At 42.5% G+C, this 25,117-nt stretch overlaps 1 long non-coding RNA gene across 1 annotated transcript; it reads left to right on the top strand.

Moving 5' to 3' along the window:
* Positions 1-744: 744 nt before the first annotated feature.
* On the top strand, positions 745-9,372 carry LOC142161463 (uncharacterized). The gene is made up of 2 exons (XR_012693402.1): positions 745-3,422; positions 7,791-9,372. It is a non-coding gene; the product is annotated as an uncharacterized LOC142161463 (long non-coding RNA).
* Positions 9,373-25,117: the final 15,745 nt, after the last annotated feature.

The raw sequence follows: 25,117 nt of genomic DNA, 5'->3' as shown, positions 1-25,117 counted from the left end.
GCCAAAGACTCCAGATTCAAACGCACTGGAAATGCACGTGGAGTGCGGGGTCTTTGCAGGCTCCGCGGAACAGATGCCAACTGCTGTTCATCCTCCTCCTCCTGGCGCCTTTCTGCCTCCATCAGATAAAAAGCTGCAAACATACACTGGCAAGAATGCACCACATTACCTGCAAAAGCCATTCTCCAACAAACCCACACCTGCCAAATAATGAGGGGCCCTTTTTGTAAGCATCATGATTAACTGCTGGGCAATAGACGGTGATTGTCTGTGATTGCTTCAGGCAGAAAAAACATTTTTCACATGTGGATTGCATTAGCATTAAAATAAGGGTTAACTATGTAATGCAACATTGCCCATCCTAATTTCTTTGAGGCAACAGTATTCTAGTGGATTTTTGGAAAGTAAAAAACAACTAGAAAAGAAAAGGTGAAATGAGATTTTACTATGCAATCATACTGGGTGAAAAAATAATGCAAACAAAAATATAACAGTAGCCTGAAATTTCATGACACTTTGCCCATTTTCTATACACAGTCCTAATGGGTCATTGAACATGAAATAGGCCTTTCTCTTATGTTCTGATTGGCAAAATACCTCAAACAGCACACTGTTTGAACCATCCCGCCGCTCACCAGCAGCACTTTCATTTTGGTCTTTTGAATGGCGGTTTTCAGGCGGCTTTATAAACCCCCTAATAGTAAATACGGCTGTTTGTATGTTGAACATTGTTGAAACTGTTAGAGTGGAATTGTATGATTATTGATTTAATATCTATCATGTGCTAAGCTTTAGATGCTAATATGTTATGCTATGACTTTAAGAGAAATTAAGCAGATATTATTTTCAGTTTAAAAAGACAAATTATTCAAGGTTGGCCACGCAGCGCCATGTTCCCATCAACGAAAACATTCCAAGAACATGTAGCAACGTTCTTGATAAGATAAAACCCAAGGACTCAAAGATGGGGGCAGCACAAGGATATTGGCAAAAAGCCTGGAAAGAGATAACACACAAAGAAGAAAGAGTTGTTTGATCTTTGATGTAAAACTGAAATATATATATTGTTAATTGATTTTCTCTCATTATTTTACTGTCTTATAATTGGTTGTTCAGAATCTATACCCCTAGACTTACATGTATAAAAATAAGCGCTGAAGTGGTCTCAAATTGGAACAGAATAAAGCTGCTCAGCATTATATCATACAGGTGTTGAGTATTTTCTGTTCACCAGTCGACTGAAAACAAAGAAAGATCTGACTGACATTGAAGGTGCTTGATAGAAGTATCGGTGAACCCCGATACCCCAACATTTCTGGGGGCTAGATCCGGGATGCTCCAATATCTCCACACCTGACGCCACACTCCATTGATGTCCAGAGAACTGCTGAACTAAATCCGGTGAGTAAGACAAAGTGTAGATTTCTACCATCTTACTCTGTTCAGTATTTCTTTGTATATCTAAGGAAAGTCAGTTGAGGTGATTAGAGGGTATTTCATGAACCCAATGTTCAGTCAGAGGAAAGGATAATGAAATGATAAATGTATGGATACTGTAGATTATGATGGATGTAGACAATTTGAGTTAGAAGATAATAAGAGAGTTGAATGTAAGAATTGTACCTGCTGCATTGTTCTGAGAAAATATTCAGGTTGCAAGGGACCTAGACTAAAGGGTGTTACAACTACAAATGCATATTACGGTTTTGTAAGTAATGAAAAAGAACTATATTTTACGTTAGGGTGCATTTGAATGAAGAAATACTACATACTGGCCACAAAATCATATGTTACCAGATTATAAACCTATATGTCCATACACTGACTTGAGGGGAAGAATCGGATCAGCCATAAATGCCAGCCTTTTAATCTACAGCCAATAAACCTTACATCTGGTGTTCCTAGGGCAGACTAGGAGGTAAAGGATTAAAGATACTTATAGTCTGTACAAAGGGGAAAATTGTATTACCTTATTCCACTTATAAGACATTGTATCCCAGATACTGACAGTACTGTGACCAGTAACCCAGTAAATGGGGGCACAGAACAGTAAGATGCCTACTATAGGCAAGCCTATGGATATAATGAAAAAGAGAGAAGGTAGTAAAGCTCTTAAAAGAATTCATAAAGTACTCAAGAGAGCAGGATTTCCCCCAGAAGGGACATTAGACTTACAGAAATGGTATGGGTTTTATTTGAATAATAAAGAATGGATAAAAAGGCTTGGCTATGAAGATCAGGTCAATGTGTGGATATGCTAAATGTATGTTTGATCCTGCGCAGCTGAATGAGTGAGATGTGCCCCTCCCTTATTCTGTGTAAAAGATTTCAGTGTGTTGAGATAAGAAGCACTCTGTTTTTTGTTATCTGACAATGTATGTAATGCTGATAAAATATGTCTGGAGTGCTGAGTGATAATGACATGTTGAGGCTAACTTGTATTTAGTCTAATGCTGGGACTTGTAGTTCCACAGCAGTAGGCTGGAAGGTATCGGCTGATTTTTCTTTCTCTGTATGTGAGTTTTGTCTCCGTCTTACTTCGTGTGAGGGAGATCTGTGTTTGTCTGTCTTGTCTGTTTTTTGTTTTTTTTTACAAAAGACATGTTTCAAGGTTAAAGAAGTTGTACATTTTTGTAAATAATATAATGCCTGCCTGCTTAATTCTAAGCTTTTAAAGAGATGCATAACAAGTGTTGAAATGTTTTGGTCCGTCATTACACGATTCAGTGGACGGACAAGTTGGCTGGGGTCCAACAAGCCGTTTCTGTATTTGAACAAAATAATTTTGTTTCTGAAATTTGAGAAAAATAGCTTTCTCTTTAATGAAGTTGAGAATTGTGGGAGTGAGCTTTACATGAAGATATATATTACAAGCTGTTTTTATCTGTGTGAAAATGGCGCTGATGAATGTTCTCAGAAATAAGGAGGGTTTGTTATGCCCATAAAGAAATGTTACGAGATAAAATGTCGTCTGTGAGCGAGAATTGTGAATAAATATTTGTACTTTAAACATGGAAATCACAGAATCTGGAAATATGTGTGAATATTTGGTTTACAAAGAGATGATGAGAAAGGAGTGGCTTTGAACACTCGCCCAGGTCTCGTCACTTTGACATTCCCTGTTTGTGAGATTAGGGACTGCCCCTTTGAGGAAATCAGTTTTTCATTGCATGGAACGCATAGCGTCACAGTTAAGCTACAAAGAGAAACTTTTAAACAAGTGTCGTATTAGCAGCTGTTCAATGTGAATTAATAACAGTTACTGTAATTCCTAGTGAATAAATGTTAATCTCTATGCAAAAGTTTTTTTCTTCACAGAAGCTCTCCAGCTACAAAGCACCCTTTCAATCCAGATTGAATTTATCCAACTTCCAATGAATAGAAGTTTGCAATGTTTTGATCCACAGCTACAACAAACATAAGTAGAAACTAATCAAGAATTTAAAAACCGTAGACTCTGCTGAGTAATGATTACCTTGTTTTGGAAAGAGATATTAGAGTTTATGTGCTATTCGCATAGCAAATGCATGAACCAGATGGTTTTTCTGTATGTGCAGAAAGCAAAAGGTTTTTATTTTTATCCTCATAACAATTTTGAGTCAATCAGTGTTGTAAACGCATTCACTGCCATTATTTACTGTGCTATAATAGTAGTATACTGCAAGTCCTTCTTTGTATCGTGGGTATAGTAATGCATTGATGGGAATTCAATATTTGTACGGAAATGAAAAAGATTTAAGACTTTATGAGCTATTATCTGTGTTTTTGCATTAGTAATTCTGGGTGATAGTAAGACATTTACACTCTCCACTGAGCAAAACCAAATGTTTAACCAATTTTAAGCTAAAGCAACTTCAGCACCAGCACTGGCTTTGCCAGATTGTGACAGAGCTACTCAAGCACACAAAGTTGAAGGCTTCACTCAAGATAATGCCCAACATCGCAGACTGTTTAAGACCAGATTTCTCAATGGCCTTTCTGAAACATATCGTCAACAATTGTTCCTTATAAGACCAGAAGTAGTAACAATGGAAATGCAATCCATGCTCCAAGTCCTAGAAGGTATAGAAGACCGGGAAAAGGAGAAGCAGAGGAAAGTCAAAGACAAGTCCCAAACCGTTCATGTGGTCCAAGAAAATCAAGACTGGAAGGTTCGTACAGACACAAGAGGTGCACCTGAGTAATAAATAAAGGAAAAAGGAAATATGACTCTGGCAGAAATGAAAAAACAAGGAGTTTGTTTCTTTTGCAAACAAAGAGGCCACATGAAAAGAGATTGCATTAAGCATAAGAAATGGCTGGAAAGAAGAAATCAACAAGCTACAGACCAACAACTGGCATAGGAAATTGGCACTCCAACGTACCTCCGGCTCACATATAACCAAACTCTGAAAGATGACTTAACTAAATGCCTAATGAATATCATATTACCCAATGGTCAAGAACGTGAGTGTCTAATTGATACTGGAGCAAGCCACACTGTATTAAGAAAACAGGAGGTACCTCAACAACTATTAACAGAAATTGATTTACCTGCTACAGGCCTAGCAGGAAAAGAAGTAAAACTAACAGAAAGTAAACCAGTTACACTTTTAGTAGGTGAAGAGACAATTGAAGTACCAATACAATTTCTCACTTCCTCATCTTGTCCCTATAATCTGTTGGGAGCAGATGTACTTTCAAAGATACAAGCCAGCATCAAATACACCCCAACTGGAGTAAAACTCACAAGTCAACTCCCATCTCCAGTCCAAGAAGAGCTTACAGCAGCAATCTAGATGCTAGAGCAGATGAGCACATGTCACAAGGATAAGACTGTTAATCTACCAGATTGGCTGAACATAGTACCAGACAAGTTATGGTCCAAAGGAAAACACGATGTGGGCACACTTAAAGTAAATCCTGTAAAACTGACACTAAAGCCAGGAACACATCCTGTCTCAATTGAACAGTACCCACTTGCTGCAGCTCAAACCAAAGCGATATCAGAACAAATACAAGAATATCTACAAATAGGGGTGTTAAGAAAATGTCGCTCTCCTTATTCTACACCCCTATTCCCAGTAAAGAAACAAGATGTTGAACAAGGGGGTGCAATACTGGATGGTTTATGACCTAAGAGAGGTCAACAAAAGACTTCTGATCAACACTCCCATTGTACCCAACCCCCACACTTTGCTTAATCAGATACCGCCAAATGCAAAATGGTTTTCAGTAATTGACTTGGCAAATGTTTTCTTCTCAGTCCCAATCACAGAAGATAGTCAATTCCTTCTAGCCTTCACCCATGATGGAAACCAATATTGTTGGACAAGACTCTCTCAAGGAGGAGCCACAAGCCTATCAGAATTTTCAGAAGCAATGGCACTAATTCTCCAAGGATGGAGGCCTATCAATCCAACTACTCAACTCATTCAATATGTAGATGATCTCATGGTGGCTGCGGAAGCTGAAGAAGAATGCAAAGCAGAAACACTGTCATTACTTTGTTTTCTGGCCGAACAAGACTGCAGAATATCACAAAGCAAGTTGCAACTAGTACAGGAAAAAGTAATATTCTTAGGACATTGTATCTCTGCAGGAACCAGACATCTTACAACTGAAAGAGTTAAAGTTATACGAGACATGAAGACACCAAAAACAGTCAAAGAAATCAGAGCCTTTTTGGGACTCCTCGGATATTGTAGAGAGTGGATTCCTTCAGCTTCAATTCTTATGCAACCACTGTATGAATGATTGAGGAAACAACAGGGAACAGAACCACTCAATATAACTGAAATAGAGAATGCAGTGCAAGCCCTGAAACATGCTATCTCTACTGCACCAGCACTTGGACTACCAGACTATCTGAAGCCTTTCACATTGTTCTGCCATGAGCAGTCAGGACATGCTCTAGGAGTCCTCACACAGAAACATGGAACGAAGCAAAGGCCACTGGCCTATTATTCTGGCCTATTATTCTGCACAACTCGATCCAGTTATAAGAGGTTCTCCATCATGTATACAAGCAGTAGCAGCAGCAATACTGAAAGAAAAGGTAGCAGATATGGTTTTGGACCATGCACTTATTATTCAAGTTCCACATGCAGTCACAGAAATTCTTAATCAAGCAAAAACAAGACATTTGTCTGCAGCTAGACTAACTAAATATCAGGTAGCCTTGCTCAGCGCCTCACATGTAACAATTACCAATTGCACAGTCCTCAATCCAGTAACCCTGCTCCCCATTGATGATTCAGAAGAGAGGAGTAAGGGGAGTCGCAAAGAAGATGAATCATCAGACAGGGGATATGAGGACCTGAGTGAAGCGTCTGAAGAAGAAACTGAAGAAATACACACACAAAAATTTTCACATGATTGTTTGGAACTTATGAAATTAGAAACTTGAGCTTTGCATAATGTTACTGACACACCACTCTCAGATGCAACCCTAACTCTTTATGTAGATGGATCTAGATACTATGTGGATGGAGTTCCATATACAGGTTATGCCATCACAACTGAGGAAGAGGTGCTTAACTCAGGAACACTGTCTAATGGAGCATCAGCACAAGAAGCAGAATTGATAGCTCTAACTAAAGCTTGTGTATATGCAGAAGGACAAAAATCCAATGTATATACAGATTCACGTTATGCCTGGGGAGTGGCGCATGATTTCGGTCCCATTTGGAAAAGCAGAGATTTCCAAGGATCAAATGGAAAACCCATCAAACATGCCAACTTAATTAATGAACTGTTTAGAGCATTGGAACTCCCTAAACAAGTGGGAATTATAAAGGTTCAAGCTCACACTAAAGAACAAACTCCAGAAGCAAGAGGAAATAACTTTGCAGATCAGGCAGCAAAGAAGGCAGCCCTCCAACAAAAAATACTACATTTCTTGTAGACTCAACAGAAGGTGACACAGACAAATTTCAATTCTCAGACCTACAAAGCTTTAAAGACTTTCAGAAACAAGCAACAAAGGAAGAAAAGAATAAGTGGGAAAAAGAAGGTGCACAGCTTGATGAGCAAGGAATATGTTCAAAAGAAAATAAATGGTGCCTACCAAAAGCCTTATACCCAGTAATGACTCAGATTGCACATGGACAAGTACATCATTCCAAAGAGGCAATGACTAATAGGGTATGGAAAAATTGGATTGCCCCTGGATTTAACTGTGCGGACACAAACTATGTGGCAGCTTGCTGGATATGTGGAATACACAATCCAGGGCAAAGAGTAAAGACCCAAAAGGCTTTCTATCGCTTTCAGAGACTTCAGATTGACTATATACAACTTCCTAAATGTGGTACCTACGAGTATGTGTTAGAAGGAAAAGCTACTGCTAAAAATACAGCAAAGAAATTAATCTCAGAAGTCATCTATAGATATGGCATACCTGAAGTTATTGAATCAGATAGAGGTACAACCTTTACAGAAGAGATAATGAAGCATGTAATGAAGAACTTGGGAGTATCACAAGCTTTTCACACTCCTTATAGGCCACCAGCAGGTGGGAGGGTAGAAAGGCTTAATGGTGACATTAAATTGAAACTACAGAAAATGATGCAAGAAACCAAAAAGACTTGGTTAGAATATTTACCAATAGTTCTGTTTAACATTAGAACTACACTTATGAAGAGACACAGGTTTAGCACCAAATGAGATACTGTTTGGCACAGCACACAGAACAGGCTGTTATTTTCCATAGCAACTACAGCATGTACGTGGTGATTTGTTGAACTATGTTGCTTTATTACAGAAACAACTAACTGAAATACATGGTCAAATGTTCTCCTTCATTCCAGACCCTAATTTTGATACAGGTACCCATAAACTGCTATCTGGTGACTGGGTGGTCATAAGAAAGCACATCAGGAGACGTCTTGAACCCAGATATAAGGGTCCTTATCAAGTCCTGTTGATGACTACCATGGCAGTGAAAGTACAGGAAAAAGACACCTGGAAAGTCTTCAAATCAGGGGAGTCTTGTTCTGATAAATAGAAATGACTGTCTTATGGTATTGATATGTCTTACCAGAATATTTCTGCCTGAAGTAGGGGTCAAGGCCTCCCTAACCCAGTATGAAACAGACAGATAAGTGACAAATTGCCTATGTCACTGTGAGAAACAGAAGGGGAAGGAGTGCTCAACAATTTGCACTCATAGGAGAATAAACTTTGAAAATGCCTTTGTGAATACATAACCTCATTGGCAAAGTTGTCAGCAATGATTCATTTTGAATATTGGGAATATTGCCATTAGTAGCAAAGGGTTTGGCAATCCAGCTCATTGTATATGTGGTAGAGAAAATTGTTATATGGCTGATTAAGAAATTACTGACACTTGATTGTTGTTCCTGCAGGAAAAATAATGAGCTTCCAGAACCAGTAATGATCACAGAAATTTCTACAAGTTTAATGTCTGAGACAAACAGTGAACATTATGAACAATGGTCAACAATCAAACCAAAAACCTGCACAGTCTGCAACAAGAGATTGACAGTGACCATCGAGAAACCAGAATGAAAATTGATGTCCTATTCATTAATGGGACATATTTGTTAAAGAATCTTATTCCATATAGAAAGCAATGAATATCTTGATTCATCCATTGATACTAATTCTTCTTGTACTAACTATAATGATTATATGGAACTGCTACTTAAAATGTAATACAAGAAAGTTTTTAAATAGATATCAGCAAAGTATTCCCCTCTATGCAACGAGATAAAACATTAAGTAGGGAAAGAAAAGTTATGGTGATAAAGTACCAGAGATATGTGCTTAATGAATTCTTGTTCTAATCATATGGGGTCCTTATGATACCATATGTTTAAATGTAGGTACTAACTGTCTTCTGCTGAGTATCGCCATGACTGATAGGTAGAGGTTAATAGTTGATATTTAATCAAAGAGGGGAATGTTAGAGTGGAATTGTATGATTATTGATTTAATATCTATCATGTGCTAAGCTTTAGATGCTAATATGTTATGCTATGACTTTAAGAGAAATTAAGCAGATATTATTTTCAGTTTAAAAAGACAAATTATTCAAGGTTGGCCACGCAGCGCCATGTTCCCATCAACGAAAACATTCCAAGAACATGTAGCAACGTTCTTGATAAGATAAAACCCAAGGACTCAAAGATGGGGGCAGCACAAGGATATTGGCAAAAAGCCTGGAAAGAGATAACACACAAAGAAGAAAGAGTTGTTTGATCTTTGATGTAAAACTGAAATATATATATTGTTAATTGATTTTCTCTCATTATTTTACTGTCTTATAATTGGTTGTTCAGAATCTATACCCCTAGACTTACATGTATAAAAATAAGCGCTGAAGTGGTCTCAAATTGGAACAGAATAAAGCTGCTCAGCATTATATCATACAGGTGTTGAGTATTTTCTGTTCACCAGTCGACTGAAAACAAAGAAAGATCTGACTGACATTGAAGGTGCTTGATAGAAGTATCGGTGAACCCCGATACCCCAACAAAACCGTCATGGCGCTTTATACAGAGGCGGGTTTGAAAACATAATTTCTGGTCGTTTGGATGGCGGGTTTAGCCTTAGTAAATCCGGCGATGGCTAAACCGCCGCCAAACCCGCCTGATAGTAAATCTAGCCCTCAGTGTGCAATGACACTTTGTTGAACTCTCAGCTACTATCTGTAGCATTAGTACTAAGTATGACCTTATCTTGGAAGTATGTGACAAACATTTTGCACATCTTACCTAAAGGGTTGCCTGTAGAATTTCAAGGAACAAAGTGAACTTTTGATGCTTCAGTTCTTGCTCTACACTTACAAAGAAACACAGATGCTGCCAGAGAAGTAAAATCTGCATTATGATTGAGAACTTAGCACCAAAGATAATAGAGTCTCCACTGAATTCCGTCACCAATGTTCACTACATTTGGCTTGTAATATTAAATATTAAATTGTTCATGAATTTAGTTAAGCACAAACTGTTAACACCCCCTTTTAAAAAAGAAGACAAAACTTTGTACTTGTCTTCACTTTTACATGTTTGTACTGCGGTTGGGAATGTTGAGGGAAGGGAGATAGCTAATGGCCAGTCTAGCACTTTACAGCGCTAGGTATCCCTCTGGGGGCGTGGCTACACCCATGACATCATCTAGATATCACCACTCCCCCTGTCCTGCTGCTAGGGCCTGCATGTTGGGAGGGATGTTTAAAGGCCATTCTTAAAGCCTCCCAATAGTGTGATTACTCCAATGGAAATCTCTTATATTCTAATGAACGTTAACACTCTTGAGTATTCAATGTTGAAACGGATGCAAAGAATATGCGAATGCTAGTCATAAAGTGGTCGTGTATATGTCCATTCACTTTCCTTATTTTTAGACTACCAGCATTAAAGGACATTTATAAAGTTTGAAATTAGGCATTCAGCACATGTTTAATTGTCCTTAATGTTACCCACTCCTAAAGCACTAAGCAATGTCCTAACAAACTTCAGAATTTATTGTTACAGAAATATGGTTGAGTTCAGGCCCGTCAAGAGGAATGTGTCTCTGGAACGTCCGTGAGACATTTTCCAGCGAAGCTTTTGACAGAAATTTCTACTGTAATTGCCAACAATGTGTGCGGCACGATGTGGGCACTCCAACTCACCGAAAATTGAATTCCCAGATTATGTTTTAAAATGGTGTTGCTCTTACTACCTGTTATTGTAATTTTCACATTCTGGTTGTCACAGTTGGCTATACTGGAAATAGATCCCTAGGCCCTGCTGAACATGGCTAGGCCCACCCACGGGCGCGGAGTCTAACAGGTAGGTGGTTTTCACCAAGAACCCCCGCAAGGAAGTATGGTCTTAGCGGCACCAAAGCTGCAGGTCGTGGTCCCGTGAGTGAGTGAACAGGAGAATGATGTGGAGGAGCCAGGTAATGCAGGAAGAAACGATGGAACCCACAGGTATGCGATAGAGAGACACAGGAACAATAGCAATATACACTGATGGTCAGTGGCTGATGAGTCACTGGAGTAGAAGGTGCTTCTGCAATATATCGGTGAGAGAACCGAAGCTGTCACAATGAAGTACTCTGGAGATGGTAATAGAGGTACTGGAACAGCTGTTGTTCAACACTGGGCATGAGCAGGAAGCAGACTGAAGTAGCGGAGGTAACTCGGGACAATAGCTGATGAGTCACAGACGTAGTAGTGGCTCTGAGAGGTAGCACTGAGAGAACCAGGGCTGTCACGATGAAGTACACTGGAGATGGTAATAGAGGTACTGGAGCAGCAATAGTTCAACACAGACCACGAGCTGAGAGCAGACTGAAGTAGCGGAGGTAACTTGGGACAACAGCTGATGAGTCACAGATGTAGTAGTGGCTCTGAAAGGTAGCACTGAGAGAACCAAGGCTGTCACGATGAAGTACACTGGAGATGGTAATAAAGGTACTGGAGCAGCGATAGTTCAACACAGGCCACAAACTGAGAGCTGACTGAAGTAGCGTAGGTAACTCGGAATTAGGTTCCCCAAAAACCGAACCAGCCCGAACTGCAGGTATCCGAGTACCGAGCCAAGGCAGGCTCGGTACTCTCTCGCGTATTCAGAATTGAAAACATCATTGTGACATCGTTGGATCTCGGTTCTCGCGATGTTTCAAATGCATAAATATCCGCCTCCTCAGCAATCCATTGCCATTTGACAGAGGGAGAGAGAAGGGTTAGGTCGCAGGATTAGAGCAGGGAGAGAACAGTTATTACAGCAGGAAGAGAGCAGTTATTAGAGCAGGAAGAGAGGTGTATAGCGGAGGCATTTTTCCAAACATTGCAAACTGTTTGGGGTGTCATATTCCCTCCTAAAGAAACTATTTTCTGCCTGCAGAAATTGTAATATACCAGCACAATTTCTTTCTGAAATTGCACTACAAGTGTTGGGTGTCACATATTCCCCTGTAGTAAAAAGCTATTTTCTGGTGCTGAAATAATTATATAGCAGCACTATATATTTCTGAATTTGCGCTACAAGTGCTTGGGGTGTGATATATTCCCTATTCCCAAAAAATCTATTTTCTGGTGCTGAAAAATTTATATACCAGCACTATATATTTCTGAATTTACACTACAAGTGTTTGGGGTGTGCCATATTCCCCTCTTTGAAAAAAGCTATTTTTGGTGTTGAAATTCTTATATACCAGCAGTATATATTTCTGAATTTGCACTACAAGTGTTTGGGGTCTCATTAAAATGGATTCACAGCAGTCCACACATGAGCAGGATCAGCAAGAAGCTGCTGGCACCAGTCCTGATGGTAGTCTTCCCTGTACGTCATCTGGTAAAGCCTACATAAATTAACATAGTCTTTTTAAGTCAGGGAAAAAAAACCAAAAAAAAAAAAACTTTTACCGTGTTGAAGAGAAAAAGAGCTGTAACTGATGAAAAGTTAACTACAGAGATAAAAAAAATTGTCAACATGCTATTCTACACAAGCAGTTGCAAAAAAAGAATGAGGCCTTCGCCTTTCTCTATTAGTGCGTGATCTAAAAATGTTACCGAGCCTTCTTCTTGTAAGGTCACTCTTGACCAAGCAAGACCAAGTAATTTGGAGTCCAAAAGTGGTGCACAACTACTGTTACGTGTGAAAGCCGAGCTGCAAGAAAACAGTAAGGCATTAGAGGAAAATATATGCTCAGAATCAGAAATTACACCAATCCCTGAGGAGAGTCCATCCACAAGTGGTATGTGTAATCCTAACCATTCTGATAGTGTACCCATAAAGAAGGGCCCTTTCGGCATTTTTGCTGATGTGTGCCTGAACAGCCCGAGTGTAGCTGGTGATACACCAAGTGAGGATGACACTTTGGAATTAGAAGAGTGTCACCCGCCGTGGTATCGGGCAGCTCACCCGACCCCCGGCAAATTTACCTGCCTCCGGCGGTCCGCTCCATCCTGGGCGCCGCCATCTTGGATTCGGGTCTGCGCATGCAACTTATAAAATCTTTGCCTGTCCTCCTATTGGCCAGGCAATCCTGGCGCCAAATACAAAAGGCACTTCCTCCAAACCCTCAGTGCCTATTCCTCAGTTACCTTTTGGGTACCTTAGACGTGGCTACTCTGATCTATCTCGTCTGCAAGCTGACACTCCATTCAGATACCAACTATCTGTACTACTCATCTGCAAAGCTGACACTCTACTCACGTACCTGCTACTATCTCGTCTGCAAAGCTGACACTCCATTCAGGTACCAACTATCTGTACTACTCGTCTGCAAAGCTGACACTCTACTCACGTACCTGCTACTATCTCGTCTGCAAAGCTGACACTCCATTCAGGTACCGACTATCTACTCTACTCGTCTGCAAGCCGACACTCCGTTCAGGTACCAACCATCTAGTCTACTAGTCTGTTAAGCTGACTCTCTACTAAAGTACCTGCTACTATACTTGTCGGCAAGGCTGACATTCTATTCTAATACCTGTTATCCTACCTGCTGGGTTCCAAACTTCCCAAGAGGGCCTCGTGCAGTACTCTAGCAGGGGCCGCGACCTGCGAGCAAGACGCAGCTAAAGACCATACTGCCTTGCCGGCAGTTCCTGGTGAACACTGTCTGCTCGTTAGACTCCGCGCCCTGTTGGTGTAGCGCTAAACTGTGCAGACCCTAGGATTCGCATTGTAAAGACCTGCTATCACTTGAGACCGTGACAAAGAGGATGAGGGGGATATTTGTGTAACCGGCGAGGGCGCTAATGAGGATGTTGATGAGGATGAGGTTGTTTGTGTAAGTCCTGCAACAGTGGCAGCAGTGTGGCACCAGTGGCAGCAGTTCCCTTTCCATACTGGGGCATTTCTATTTAACGTACATTCTTTGCAGGCTGCTGTTTTGTCAATTTCACTATAAGTGTAAGGTGTAATCTAGACCCAAACAGACAATCTGCTTTGAGCATTTATATTTTATTGTACAGTCTTTGCAGGGCGCTTCTTTCTCTATTTAACTATTAATGTAGGGTGTAAAATACAGACAGACACCCAACTGCCTTTTTTTGCTATGAATAGCTCTTTTAAGAATGTTGGCTGCCACCCTGGATTGGTGTGTGTAGCTGTAGAATTAAGGAGGGCCTATCAGGGATTAAACTGTATTTTTCCTAATTTGCACTAATAAGGTTTGGGTGTACTATACACCCAAAGACGAGTGCTCAATTGCTAAGAGTCAAAAATGAAGATGAAGACATGCAGGTTTGTCTGTAGAATTTGCAGGCAAATTCTACTGCGTTATATAGATAACACCCAAAGACGAGTTCTCAATTGCTAAGAGTCAAAAATGAAGAGGAAGACAAGCAGGCTTGTCTGTAGAATTTGCAGGCAAATTCTACTGCGTTATATAGGTAACACCCAAAGAGAAGAGCTCCATTGCTCCATTGCAAATTGTAATTGCTGAAATTGAAATTATAGGCCTGCCTGGCTTGGTGTAAATCTGCAGTTACATTTTATTGTACCATAGCTCACTCAAAAACAGGAGAGGTGGCAGGGTTCAGTGCTAATCTTCCTCAAACAATACTAATTCATCCCCGCTGGAATCCACCATCATAGAAGTCTGATGTAATTGCCAATAATGGCCTTCCGAATGGAATTAGTAGTTCATTTTATCGCAGAGCTGTCACGATTTTTGGGCAATTCTTTAAGAGCAGAGCAAATATTAAAATGTTGTGCTGACTCATCTGTATCACCACTGGGTGTCTTGGGAAAGCTACGTTTTTTCCGACAAGCAGTTGCCAGAGTAACTGAAGGAGTAGACATCATTACAAGATGTTGATAGCTCTTGGATCCTGGCAAAGCGAATTAAATACTTAATCTACAATTACAATATAGTTAGCAGATATACTTTGTTTTATTTCTTCCGTAAAATTTCTGTAGCTCCTTCTCAAAAAGTATAATTAAGGCAATCACCTGACTCAAGATAACCATATCTGCACTCTCTTCATAGGTGACTACTTCGCTGGACTAAAGTGCATTCCCCTCAAATGCTAGTTTTCTTGCAGCTGCTGCATTCTCCTACATGGTGTTGCAGAATCCCGAAAATGACCCAAAATTTTTCGGGACACAAACAGCATCTCCTACTTGTTATTTTTTATAAGTTATGCAACACCAAGTTGATTGTGTGAGCAAAACAGGAAATGTGATGGAATCCCCCTTCCCCCGCTGTAATGCTCTAACAATATTGATGTCGTTATCAGAAATCACATATCCTCAGGAGAGTCCAAGCAGGATTAGCCATGTTGCAATGACATCCCTTATTTTTTGTAACAGTCTGTCAGCTGTATGCCTCTTACTGAAGCCTCTGATACACAGAGTAGCCTACTTCTGAAAAATGTGACGTGCTTGGGTACATGCTGCTGCTGTTCCTGCTGGTGAAGACGAATCACCGACCCAGTGCGCTTTCACAGTCATATAATCTTTAGTTTGCCCAGTTATGCTTGTCCCCATATCTGTGGTTAAGTGTACAGTGGGTAGAAATGCATTTTGAAGAGCAATAATTACATATTTAGGTACCTTTTGGTAGAGGTGAGGAATAGCTTTTCTAGTAAAATGGTGTAGTGATGGAATTTGGTAATAGGGACAGAAGACTTGAAGTAACTGTCTAAAACCAGCTGCATTAATAGTGGACATTGGACGCAGATCTAATACTAGCATAGTCCCCATGGCGTCTGTGATCCGCTTTGCGACTGGGTGACAGCTTTCTTACTTTCTTCCTCTAGCAAAGGATTGTTTAACAGTCAATTGTTGTAAACTACTACTAGTCTTCATCTGGGTTGAAGATCCACCCCCAGCAGCAGCAGCTGCGGGACTAACGCTCAAGAATTCTTCAGAGGAATCATGGCTAGTGGAGGAGTCATCTAGAATAGGAACTTGGATGCAAGACTAACTCCCATCACTTCTGGGGATATTAATGACAAAGGTGTTGGGGGTGTAGATTGCGGGTGCTGGGATCTAGATGAGGGAAGGGAGGTAGATGATGCTGGACAGCTTGTTGTTATTTTTTTAACATAAGTTTCTGATTTTCCCAACAGCTTTCCATGAACTCGCTTCAAATGCCGTAACATGGATGAGGATCCTAGATGGTTAAGGTCCCTACCTGTACTGAGTGTGGCTTTAAAAACGCTACAAATGGCTAGACAACTGTTGTCGGGATTTGTGTAAAAATAATTCCACACTTAAGAGGTGGATTTTTGGTCTTATGCCCAGGCATGACAATGGCCTTTTTCTTATCACTGGCAAGAACTGCAGCAATCTTTGTTTGAAAGTGTATGAAAATAATGTTGTGACCTGTGAGGTGGTCAAAATTGAATGGAAATTAGGGTTAGTGAGGTTAATAATAATAATATAGGTACAATATAATACCTAAATTATGTTATTTTAGCCCAAAAAATGAAATTCTGTAAAAATACCAAAACAAAACCAAACATAACCAAAACATGCAAGGACGGTTTTGGCAAAACCAAAACACGAGGGTAATCCAGATCCAAAACCAAAACCAAACAACGGGGGTCAGTGAGCATCTCTACTGGGAATAACAGCTGATGAGTCACAGAGGTAGTAGCGGCTCTGAGTGGTAGCGATGAGAGAACCGAGGCTGTCACAATGAAGTACACTGCAGATGGAAATAGCGGTACTGGAGCAGCGATAGTTCAACACAGGCCACGAGCTGAGAGCAGACTGAAGTAGCGGAGATAACTCAGGACAACAGCTGATGAGTCACAGACGTAGTAGCAGCTCTGAGAGGTAGCAGTGAGGGAACCGATGCTGTCACGATGAAGTACACTGGAGATGTTATTAGAGGTACTGGTGCAGTGATAGTTCAACACAGGCCACAAACTGAGAGCTGACTGAAGTAGCAAAGGTAACTTGGAATAACAGCTGATGAGTCACAGAGGTAATAGCGGCTCTGAGTGATAGTGATGAGAGAACCGAGGCTGTCACGATGAAGTACACTGGAGATAGTGTCAGAGGTACTGGAGCAGCGATAGTTCAACACAGGCCACGAGCTGAGAGCAGACTGAAGTCCACGCAATCCACAAGGAGAACAGGAACCAGAACCACAGGCTACAGGATGTGAGCTTGAAGGACAGATGAATCCAGGAGGTTTAAATAGTGCTCCAATAACACTTAGCCAATAAAAAAGAGGGAGGAGGTCCTGGAGTGCAACAGACCTTGCACCTGCGCTGATCTGACCAGGGCCGCCGAGAGGGGGGGGGGAGCGGGTACTAATTACCCGGGCCCGGGCATGTCAGGGGGCCCGGGCCCTCGCGCAGACGATTTTTTTTTATTTCATTTTTTTTTTTTTCAAAATTAATTTTTTTTCTTTTTTTTTTCTTTTTTCGGGGTGGGGGGGGGACTCGGTCATTGGTGGGGGGAGCAGGGTAGTAAAAAACAAAACAAAACCATACTCACATGATTGCGGCGCCGGCGTCCCTCCTCTATGCTGCTCTGTGCTCTATTGCTCCAGGCTGACTGAATGCCGGGTGTGACATCATCATGTCACGCCCAGCATTCAGTCAGTCTGGAGCAATGGAACACAGAGCAGCAGAGAAGACAAGAAGGAAGAGAGAAGTAAAGGTAAGTGAAGGGAGGAAAATGGGGGGGTTAAAAAACAGGGGGGGGGGCAGCATGATACAAAGGGGTTAAAGAAAGGAGGGACAATAGCAGTATGACACAGAGGGGTTAAAAAAAGAGGGACAATAGCAGCATGACACAAAGGGGTTAAAGAAAGGAGGGACAATAGCAGTATGACACAGGGGTTAAAAAAAGAGGGACAATAGCAGCATGACACAAAGGGGTTAAAGAAAGGAGGGACAATAGCAGTATGACACAGAGGGGTTAAAAAAAGAGGGACAATAGCAGCATGACACAAAGGGGTTAAAGAAAGGAGGGACAATAGCAGTATGACACGGGTTAAAAAAAGAGGGACAATAGCAGCATGACACAAAGGGGTTAAAGAAAGGAGGGACAAGCAGCATGGCACAGGGGGTTAAAGAAAAGGACAAGCAGCATGGCACAGGGGGTTAAAGAAAGGGGCAAAGGCAGCATGGAGGGTGCAGTGTGATCATAAGGGGGCATAGCGTGGTGATGATAATGGGGCACAGTAATGTGTGTGTGATGGCACAGAGCTTTTGGCAATGTAGTGTGTGTAAGGTAGATGGTGGCTAATTAATGTCTGCTATTTTGTTTGCGGGGTAATGGGAATACTATTTTAATGTTGGGGCTGGAGAAAGGCCTAATTATTAATAATGATTGTTATTGATTTAACGGTGGGGCTGGCTGTAATTTTCTAAATGTAGCCATTTTTTTCCCAAATAGGTCCTTCAACATTCCATGATCCAGACAAGCCGCAACTAAAGAAATCTGTAGCCACATGTGGTAAAAGTGAGAAGAACAGGTAGGACAGAGCAGCATAGTGTGTGAAATGTTGTGATTCTAGTAGGGACAATGTCAATGTTTGGTGAGTCCAGTGGGCGCAGGCCAAGACTGAACTCTTTGTGTGCACACTGCATTCTTCCTATACTACACAAGGGTGCTAGATGTCCTGAAAGTCAGGAATGCTTGGACAAATGTCACGCTCCACGGAATTCAGGACCTATTGATTTTATTGTGCTAGCTACGCCCCAATGGCGCATTGCCATGCCCCCAATTTTGCTAGCATACCCGTGGAAAATTTTGCGCCATGAATTTGTTGTACCGGGGCCCTGAATTCCTCTTGGCAGCCCTGGATCTGACATTAGCTGAATGAATGGATTGAGCCTGACGCTGGAACATGCCAGTTTCCAGATCAATGAAAAGCAGGTAACGAGACAGGAACCCATTTACGGGACCGGAGCGTTATACTGGTACTAGATTCTTGTCTGGATCCTGGAATGCTGGAACCTGTTTGGAAAATGTACATGAAATGTGGAAAATAATTAGTGAACATAGTACACAACACAGATCACGCAGTATATAATTATATAGCAAGCAAAATATGTGTGATAAAAATAATCATAGACATCTATATGTTTGGGATAATGAAACACAAGTGTAACTGTATAAGAGAAATGGCTGCCTCTAGGGGCTCTGCAACCCCATACAAAGATAAATACACAATAAAAATTAAGAGGCGCTCAAAAACTCAATAATAGGGAGAGAAAATTACAAAAACTCCAAACTAATTTATTCATAAAGTAACATGGGGAGATTCAATTGCCGATTATGTGGCACACGGACATTGCACTGTGCACATTGCTGACAATTACAGCAAGAATCTACACCTTCAATAAAAAAATAAATATATAGATAAATAGATAGATAGACAGTATTACGAGCTTCGGCGGTGCTCAGCCACCGCGACTCTCTCTCCTGCGTCTCGGCCGTCGCTATGACGACCGGTTCTCGTCCCGACTGCTATGACGACCGGTTCTCGTCCCGACCGTGTGCAACGGTCGGGATGCTGCAGTACATAGCACTGCATCCCGGCATTAGGTGCAGCCGGTCGAGCGCGCTAATCAGCATGTGTAAATCCTTATGACAGCCTCTATTGCTGATTGCATCTCTGCCCCCATTGGCCAGTGTCTGTTTATAAGGCAGGGAGGGCTTAGCCTCCCTGCCGGTTATAGTTCAGTCCTTTCTGTGCCTAGCCTGCTCCGGTGCTATTGTTTGGTGTAAACCTTGGATTTTGACTACCTGTGTATGACCTATTGCCTGTCCCTGGATCCTGAGCCTTTGCCTGTGACCCTGACCTATTGCCTGTCTCCTGATTCTGAACCATTGCCTGTGACCTTGACATATTGCCTGTATCCGGCTCTGAACCATTGCTTGTGATCCTGATCAATTGTCTGTGACCCTGACCGTGCTGATACTTAACTTCTCCTCTGGTGCTCCGTCCAGTCAACAGATCGCTGGCCTGCTTCTGTTCCGTGTGTCATCTGCTGTACCTGTGCGCAGCCGTGTGAGTATAAATTTATACTACTTTGAGTTTAAGACATGGGGGCATCTGAGTACCTGTGAGCATAACCAGTCTCTATGGGAAAGGCGGCTGCTAAAGTGAAGACCTCTTCTACCTGTTCTATAAGTTTATGCCGCACTGGTTGTCGTAACAGATAGATAGATAGATAGATAGATAGATAGATAGACACCCTCAGATACAGCATAAATCTCCCCCATACACAACATAAGACCCCCTAACACAGCATACTTACCTAAGCTGTGCTGTGCTAGAGATGGAGCTCCTCCTCCTTGCTCTGCCGACAGCTGAGACAGTTTGTGATGATGTCACACACTGTCCGGGGACTGGGAGCTGCCTCCTCTATAGCCCTCCACCCACACACAAAAAAATTGCGAGCGCTCGCGTGCACCCACTGGGGAACTTTTTTTTTTTTTTTTAAAGATTCATTTAAAAAAAAAAATAATATTATCTGACTGCGGGGCCAAGACTTCCCAAACCCCCCCTCCCAGCACCCTTGGTTGAGTTTACTGTAGATCAGCAAATAACTCAAGTTAATGTCAATGTCACAGGTGAATAAGAGGCTTTTGCCATGTTTGCTGGGTAAATATTTGCAGAATTATGCAATTAAATCTCATCAAGCAAGTATCCAGTTATCCTGTTTAACACAGTGAGCTGCATATTTAATCAACCTGCCATAAAAAAGCATTATCAGATTTCTACCAACCTTAGGGGCATATTTAACTGTTACCATTTTTTTGACACGGTCATTTTCATTCCTTATCGCAATGATAGCAGTCATGATAAATGGCTGTCCTGGCGACCACCTATCTCCTATCTCTCTTATGGTCACTTTTGCAAAGTGGTCACCTTTGCGATAGTGACAATAGGGGAGAGCAAATAAGATATGTTGAGGTATCCGAACATCCTTTTACAGCAATGCTCTCCCCATAGGCTTCTATGGCTAAAGTTCTTGAAATCTTTGTTTTTCAGAACTTGTTAAATGATGAAAACTGGGGACTGTTATTGCTTACGATAGCAGTGGGACCATAGCAGATATCAGAAAACCCCTAGTTATAAATAGAGGGGGTACTTAAATTTGCAGTAGTCCCTGGAAACGGCAGTTTTGGGGTCGATTAGTGTCTTGTTAAATAATACCCTTAATCTGGTCAAAATCATACTACTTCATGATTCACGTTGTTTCCTTGTAACGGGGGAAGGAATGTTATGGATGAGAGCCTGAGACGGGGAAGGAACTTGCACTTACCCTACGCACCACGTCGGTTTCTGGTCATCTTTGGGAGCGTCTCCTCTCTCCTCGACGGATTCTGCGCGGTAGGGGGTGATGTCCAAGTATCTGAACAGGGAAGATGGCCCCTTGTCTCGTATGCCGGGCAGTCATTTTGCTGTAAGGGGGGTGGGGTGAAATATGGGGAGGGCAGTTCGCGGGGTGAGTGCACCAAGGGGAACAACCCTTGCCAGACTATACTCACAGAAGCTGGTCCACTATAGCAACACCATGGGTCCTTGCTACTCCAGGGTGTTATCACTCGCGGGCGTCTTTCAATACCCTTGTCTGACAACCAATGCCTGTAAACAGAACACAATTTCCCTAGCTAGGCTGTCCCTATCCTAACTGCTGTTATGCTCTAAACTCGCTCGCTCGCACACCAACCCTGACAACTATCTTGTGCGCGTGATTCGCAAACAAGAGAGAAGCACCACATAGCAATAATGCAACATAGGAACAATCAGAGATATAGGTAGGGGGTACAGTATACATTCACAATACGGCATATAAACACAATACAGTGATAAGATACACTCACTACGGGCGTTAGGCTAGGGGTGGCCTACTCAACTGTTTACAGGGGTAGGCGATACAGTCCGGCAGGCTGGCAAAGCCTAGAGGCTGCCAGGGGGTGGGTGAGGCCTAGCTATTGCCTGGGGCTGGAAGGGGCCTAGCTGCTGCCTGGGGCTGGGGGAGGCCTAGATGCTGCCTGTGGATGGGAGATGTCTAGCTGGTGCCTGGGGCTGGGGGGGGGGCTTAGCTGCCTGCCTGGAGCTGGGCCTAGCTGCTGCCTGTGGATGGGAGAGGCCTAGCTGCTGCCTGGGGCTGGGGGAGGTCTAGCTGCTGCCTGGGGCTGGGGAGGCCTAGGACTAAGCTTAAGGGATAGGAGACTAGGGATGGCCGGTCTCAGAGTTAGGAGGCTAGAAATGGGGGCTATGGGTGGAGGCCTGGGACTACACAGTGGCACACACAAAGGCAAAAAGCACTTACCTGTGTCTGCACGGTCGCTGAGAGTCCTCCCGCGACTGCTCTTCCCTGTAGACCGGCTGTACAGTCTTCTTCCTTGCCTGATGGCTGGTACTAGTAGGCATGGGCGGATTGGTCATAGGCCTTACCGGGAAATTTACCGGTAGGCCGGTGACCTACTGAGGCCGCCTGATCGTTCTTTTTTTTTTTTGCATTGAATTTTTTTTCCGCATCAAGGAAGGTGGCTGGTCCCCTTAGCCGGCACCAGCCAACTTCCAATGTGTGTGTGGGTGAGCAGCTGGGGGGGGCTGTTGGCTATGTGTGTGTGTGTGAGCAGCTGGGGGGGCCTGTTGGCTATGTGTGTGTGTGTGTGTGTGTGCAGTTGGGGGGACCTGTTGGCTATATGTGTGTGAGAGCAGCTGGGGGGGCCTGTTGGCTATGTGTGTGTGTGAGAGCAGCTGGGGGGCCTGTTGGCTATGTGTGTGTGTGAGAGCAGCTGGGGGCTGTTGGCTATGTGTGTGTGGGTGAGCAGCTGGGGGGGCCTGTTGGCTATGTGTGTGTGGGTGAGCAGCTGGGGGGGCTGTTAGCTATGTGTGTATGGGTGAGCAGCTGGGGGGGGCCTAGTGGCTATGTGTGTGTGGGTGAGCAGCTGGGGGGGCAAGTTGGCTGTGTGTGTGTGTGGGGGCGGGGGAAGATGACAAAGTTGTGTGTGTGGGCAGCAGCGTGGGGGGGGCTGATGGCAAAGTTGAGTATGTGAGGACAGCAGTAGGGGGGGAGGGGGCTGATGGCAATGTTGTGTGTGTGTGTGTGTGTGTGTGTGTGTGTGTGTGAAGGGGGGGCTGATGTCAGTATTGTGTGTGTGTGTGTGTGTGTGTGTGTGTGTGTGTGTGTGTGTGTGAAGGGGGGCTGATGTCAGTGTTGTGTGTGTGTGTGTGTGTGTGAAGGGGGGGCTGATGTCAGTGTTGTGTGTGTGTGAAGGGAGGCTGATGTCAGTGTTGTGTGTGTGTGTGAAGGGGGGCTGATGTCAGTGTTGTGTGTGTAAAGGGGGGGCTGATGTCAGTGTTGTGTGTGTGTGTGTGTGTGTGTGTGTGTGTGTGTGTGAAGGTGGGCTGATGTCAGTGTTGTGTGTGTGTGTGTGTGTGAAGGAAGGGCTGATGTCAGTGTTGTGTGTGTGTGTGTGTGAAGGGGGGCTGATGTCAGTGCTGTGTGTGTGATGACAAGGGGGCATATGGCAATGTAATGTGGGGTAGGTGGTGGCTAATAGGTGCTATTTTGTTTGTGGGGTGATGGTGGGGTAATGTAATTTAATAGTGGGGCCTAATAATTTAAGATGGGGGGTTTGGGGGCTATTAATTGAATGTGAGGGTGAGTTTGGGGACAGTGAGGTCTATTTATTAAATTTGAATATGAATTATTTAATGCCAGGATAGTTGTGAGAAATTGTTATATTTATTAAATGTAAATGCTATTAATTTATTGCTGGGGCTCTTGGAGGGAGGTTTATTTATTCAATGTGAATGCTAGTATTTTAAAGTTGGGGTTGGAGGGAGGCCTTATCATTATATGTGGGTTATTTTGATTTAACACCAGAGCTCCTAGAGTTTTCTAAATTTCATGGACCCATTTTCTTTTCCAGATAGGGCACCCAGCATTTCAGGATCCAGACAAGCGGCAAACTGAGCAAGAGACACCAGAAACCACAGGTAGGGAAAGCAGCAAGAACAGGTAAGAGAGAGCAGGACAGTCTGCCAACTGTATTTTTCTATATTGGCAGTTCCTTTGCACCCTTTTATTAAATAAACACAAATATGTACAGTCATGGGCAAATGTTTTGAGAATAACACAAGTATTGGTTTTCACAAAGTTTTAGACCTTTTTGTCAGATATTGCTATGGTATACTGAAGTAAAATTACAAGCATTTCATAAGTGTCAAAGGCTTTAATTGACCATTACATTAACTTTATGCAAAGAGTCAATATTTGCAGTGTTGACCCTTCTTTTTGAAGACCTCTACAATTTGCCCTGGCATGATGTCAAACAACTTCTGGGCCACATACTGATTGATGGCCACCTAATCAATGCTTGGAATTTGTATGAATTTGAGGGTTTTGTTTGTCCACCTACCTTTTGAGGATTGACCACAAGCTCTCAATGGGATTAAGGTTTGGGTAGTTTCCTGGCCAAGGACCCAAATTTTTGATATTTTGATCCCTGAGCCACTTAGTTATCACTTTTGCCTTATGATAAGGTGCTCCATCATGCTGGAAAAGGCATTGTTCATTATCAAAATGTTCTTGGATGGCTGGGAGAAGTTGCTCTTGGAGGATGTTTTGGTACCATTCTTTATTAATGGCTGTGTTCTTAGGCAAAATTGTGAGTGAGCCCACTCCCTTGGCTGAGAAGCAACCACACACATGAATGGTCTCAGGATGCTTTACTCTTGGCATGACACAGGACTGATGGTATTGCTCATCTTTTCTTCTCTGGACAAGCATTTTTCCAGGTGCCCCAAACAATCTGAAAGGGGATTCATCAGAGAAAATTACTTTACTCCAGTCATCAGCAGTCCATTCCTTGTACCTTTTGCATAATATCAGTCTGTCCCTGATGTTTTTACTGGAGAGAAGTGGCTTCTTTGCTGGCCTTCTTGACTTCAGGATGTCCTCCAAAAGTCTTCGCCTCACTGTGTGTGCAGATGCACTCACACCTGCCTGTGGCAAATACTGAGAAAGCTATGGACTGGTGGTGCCTCGATCCCACATTCTGGGGTATATGCAAATTGCCATCATAAAAACTGAGACAGCAGACTTTGTGAAAATAATATTTGTGCCATTCTCAAATTTTGGCCATGACTATATATTGTGATGACATTTTCTGTTACTGGTTTACTACTGCTAAATTTAGTTGCTCATATTGTCCTACTTACTATGTAT

The sequence above is a fragment of the Mixophyes fleayi genome, chromosome 6 (assembly GCF_038048845.1).
Source record: "Mixophyes fleayi isolate aMixFle1 chromosome 6, aMixFle1.hap1, whole genome shotgun sequence".
Classification (NCBI taxonomy): Eukaryota; Metazoa; Chordata; class Amphibia; order Anura; family Limnodynastidae; genus Mixophyes; species Mixophyes fleayi.
This window is presented reverse-complemented; position numbering and strand designations above follow the sequence as displayed.